General features: G+C 43.7%; 1 long non-coding RNA gene across 1 annotated transcript; it reads left to right on the forward strand.

The window, feature by feature from the left end:
- Positions 1–649: 649 nt before the first annotated feature.
- On the forward strand, positions 650–4,441 carry LOC111973601 (uncharacterized). Its single transcript, XR_002878595.1, has 5 exons — positions 650–802; positions 2,864–2,966; positions 3,316–3,486; positions 3,623–3,771; positions 3,881–4,441. It is a non-coding gene; the product is annotated as an uncharacterized lncRNA (long non-coding RNA).
- Positions 4,442–4,820: the final 379 nt, after the last annotated feature.

Consider the following 4,820-nt stretch of genomic DNA (forward strand, 5'->3'; position numbering starts at 1 on the left):
AGAAACACAAAACATAGACTGCCCACCCAAACTCACGTCCTGACCAACTAACACATACAAAAACTAACAGAAAACAGGTCAGGAACGTGACAATTAAGGTGTCCTTTAGATTTGATCTATATGTTTATCTATTTCTACATGTCTGATATTCTGTCTGCATCCTGGCTCAGGTTTGTATTATTTAGTAGTCATCTTGATTTTATTTTATTTTATTTAACTAGGCAGTTAAGAACAAATTATTATTTACAATGACGGCCTACCTACAGCCACTGGAGAAAATTCGGTTTAAGTGCCTTGCTCAAGGACACATTGACAGGCTTCACCTTGTCGGGTCCGTAAGGACCGACGCCAGAGATGAGGAGCAGGTATGGGGAGTCAACATTTATTCAAGAACAGACAGGTAATAAAACAGGAACAGCGTCTGTACATGGGTAAACAACGACAAACAAACAATTAATGCTGAAGCGGGGAACAGAGCAGGGAAACAGACAGATATAGGGGAGGTAATGACAGAGGTGATTGAGTCCAGGTGAGTCCGATAATCGCTGATGTGCGTGAAGGGGAAGACAGGTGTGTGTAATGATGGTGGCAGGAGTGGTGGAGCAGGAGCAGGCGTGACAGGCTCTAACCGCTAGGCTACCTTAGTGTTATTCACTTGAAAAATTAGAACCTTCACCTATGTTATTCCTTAATTGAATTGTATTTTTTCAGAATGTCAAAAGACTGAAGAAAAGCGGGCAGAGCTGGACATCAACGACTGTGCTTCAGGAGTAGGTTACTGAGGTGCAGCAGTGGCCTGAAGGTATGTTAGGTTCTGAACAAATAGAGCAAAAACTGAAATGGACAACCAGAAAAAGCTCAAACCAAGTTTATTCTTTCCACAAGCATATATTTATACCTTTCCGACTGTGCGGAATTGCCACCTTGCATGTCTATGATAAACACTCCTTCTCGGTTGTTAGGCAGAAACACAGTAGGTTCCTCTCACTGCTATTGTCATGGCCTGCCTAAGTGTAGGACCCTCATGGGCGTGGAAGTGTGTGTTATTGGGATAAGACTGTTGTCAGAGGATTTTTCGGGGTGGGCCCGACACTCTCCCAGCAGTGTCTTCTCTCTTCAACTTCGGACGTTATCTCAAGTTGAGTTCCACATTCCTCATGGTCCCTCAGCATCTGGCTTTTCAGGAACTGAAGCATAACTGCTACCCTTAACCTCCTTCCTTCCTTAATATTCAGCAACATGATTGAACAGAATATGAACATTCTGCAGTTTCCCTTGTCTCACTCAGCAACTTTCCATATTCAAAGTTCCCATTCACCATTAATTGACCCCGAACATAAACATCTATTATAAAGTCAGCAAAAAAAGAAACTTCCTCTCACTGTCAACTGCGTTGATTTTTTAGCAAACTTAGCATGTGTAAATATTTGTATGAACATAACAAAATTCAACAACTGAGACATACACTGAACAAGTTGCACAGACATGTGAATAACAAAAATGGAATACTGTGTCCCTGAACAAAGGGGGGMTCAAAATCAAAAGTAACAGTCAGTATCTGGTGTGGCCACCTGCTGAATTAGGTACTGCAGTGCATCGCCTCCTCATGGACTGCACCATATTTGCAAGTTCTTAATGTGAAATGTTACCCCACTCTTCCACCAAGGCACCTGCAAGTTCCCGGACATTTCTGGGGGGAATGGCCCTAGCCCTTACCCTCCGATCCAACAGGTCCCAGACGTGCTCAATGGGATTGAGATCCGGGCTCTTCGCTGGCCATGGCAGAACACTGACATTCCTGTCTTGCATGAAATCATGCACAGAACGAGCAGTATGGCTGGTGGCATTGTTATGCTGGAGGGTCATGTCAGAATGAGCCTGAAGGAAGGGGAGGAGGGAGGAGTATGTCTTCCCTGTAACGCACAGCGTTGAGATGGCCTGCAATGACAACAAGCTCAGTCCGATGATGCTGTGACACACCGCCCCAGACCATGACGGACCCTCCACCTCCAAATCGATCCCGCTCCAGAGTACAGGCCTCGTTGTAACGCTCATTCTTTTGACAATAAACGCAAATCCGACTATCACCCCTGGTGAGACAAAACCGCGACTCGTCAGTGAAGAGTCTTTTTTTTTGCCAGTCCGGTCTGGTCCAGCGACGGTGGGTTTGTGCCCATAGGCAATGCTGTTGCCGGTGATGTCTGCTGAGGACCTGCCTTACAACAGGCCTACAAGCCCTCAGTCCAGCCTCTCTCAACCTATTGCGGACAGTCTGGGCACTGATGGAGGGATTGTGCGTACCTGGTGTAACTTGGGCAGTTGTTGTTGCCATTCAGGTGTGATGTTCAGATGTACCAATCCTGTGCAGGTGTTGTTACACGTGGTCTGCCACTACGAGGACGATCAGCTGTCCGTCCTGTCTCCCTGTAGCGCTGTCTTAGGCGTCTCAAAGTTCGGACATTGCAATTTATTGCCCTGGCCACATCTGCAGTCCTTATGCCTCCTTGCAGCATGCCTAAGGCACGTTCACGCAGATGAGCAGGGACCCTGGGCATCTTTCTTTTGGTGTTTTTCAGAGTCAGTAGAACGGCCTCTTTAGTGTCCTAAGTTTTCAGAACTGTGACCTTATTTGCCTACCGTCTGTAAGCTGTTAGTGTCTTAATGACCGTTCCACAGGTGCATGTTCAGTAATTATTTATGGTTCATTGAACAAGCATGGGGAACAATGTTTAAATCCTTTACGATGAAGATCTGTGAAGTTATTTGGATGTATACGAAAGACAGGGTCCTGAAAAAGGGGCATTTCTTTATTTGCTGAGTTTACATGTACAGTAATGTTTTTAACTTTTCCTATGTTTGATAGCCCCACTTTAGTCAGACAGAGCAGACGGGGCATCTCCAGAAGAAGATTGAGGGACTTTACCTCAGCGTGAAACAGAGTAAACACTACCTCTACCATTTGACAGGTAAGCCCCAACAACAATATGACCTCAAACCCATTATTAATCAAGCAGTAAAACTGATTTGTGAATGAAAATGCATTATTCATACACATCAGACCATGTTTATGATAAAATATAGGAATGACCTATGTTATTAATTGAACTAATGCAAAACATTTAATTTAACTGAGAATTTACGTGACCATGAACGCAGTTGCCTTGTGCAATGTTATAACTGCATGACAACAAATGCTTTAGAAATTAGTTGATTGCTTTGTACTCTCTTTGTTTTTGCCTCTATAGTAGCTCTATAACTTATAATTATGTAATATATCTGAAAATACAGTCATACTAATCAATACTTTTTATTCAGACGGCAAAAAGAGGAGGCATCAGATTCGGAGACAAATTGTTGAGGACAAAGCAGCCTTGACAGCTTCCATTGCTAAACTTCACAAGCAGCCGGCAGAGTTTAGACTCCCCCCAGTGGATGAGCTGCTCAATACTGATAACTTTGTGTGGCCATGGGAGAGACTTGGTACCAGTAAGTATATGATTGCACAAGGTATCTGTTGTGATTGAATGTTTACTTCAGCAAGGCTGCAATCATTGCTGTTGTTCTGTTAAATACCTTTGTGAGTTTACATCTCACAGGCAACAGCCATCTTTCCATCAAAAAGGCAATCTTGGACAGACTGATGGTGAAAAGACTCCCGGAGGAAGAGAGCATCCTGGTGTAGGAGATGAAGAGGCACTGGGGGAGCCTACAAAGAGCAGTGGGATCTCTGGAGGCAATGCCCCTCCAGCTGCAAGATCAGAGTAATTTGAGGTTTATACTATTTTTGGACTGAACTTATTGTCTTGCTTGACAAATACCCTCCACACTATTTTGCGTAATGGAATTGTAAACAATTTATTGCTTTACATGTCACTTTTAGGCAATGCGTGGAGTTGTCACAGGGAGGGCCTTCTCTGAAGATTAAGTGAACTGACACAAGACCAAGTAAACACCAGGAATACCTACCACATACTGATTCTGGGAGTAGGGGATATATATCACTCTGATATAGATGACAACTCAGATGAAGATAGAAGTCCTATTGCTGAGAGCTCCGATGACGACTGCTATGCTTTCTGAAATCGTACACCACCCCTGCCTCTTTCTCTCAGTCTCGCTCTCTCCTGCAGGAGAGGGAGAAGGCCACCACCACCTCCATTGGGAGCAGCCTGGTCTCCTGACGTTGACCCCTGACCCCTCACCTTCTGAACCCATCCAGGGAAATGTAATTTGCCTGATGACGCACTAGTGGAGAAGGAATGTGTCGTTTCAGCTCATTTGTTGCCATGTTTCCTCACCTCCTCTCCTCCGTTTTTCTGGTCCTAGACTATGGCGACATCATCAGCAACTCAGACTGTTGGTTGAGGGCCTCTTTACTGAGGAATGTGGTTGTTCTTCATGATAGTTTTTTTTCTGTGCTGTCGTGATTGGGATTTTTGTGTAATTGTGTAATTGAGTCCTTAGTCTCAATGGGACTGCTAAAATAAATACATAAATGTCTTAAAAATTAAACGAATTAAGCACTAACAGCTCTGTGTGACTTTCAATTGATTACATAGCATGATTTAATTATTTTGATGTAATTCAAGGTGTTGGTGCATCATGCTGCAGGTCATTGCTGTCCCTTGCAACTTTTTAATTACAACATCATCTTTCTGATATTGAGTGGAATGTACTGTTGCCCAACCCATATATTTTAGCAGTGCATTGTACCCTACACCGTAATTTCAAATGGTAGGACGTGTCGTGTCTAAGCTTACTGGCTGATGAATGATGCAGTATGCCTATTTACAGCAGCATCTGATTTAATAGTTGTTTTA

This window comes from Salvelinus sp. IW2-2015, linkage group LG14 (assembly GCF_002910315.2).
Source record: "Salvelinus sp. IW2-2015 linkage group LG14, ASM291031v2, whole genome shotgun sequence".
Lineage (NCBI taxonomy): Eukaryota > Metazoa > Chordata > Actinopteri > Salmoniformes > Salmonidae > Salvelinus > Salvelinus sp. IW2-2015.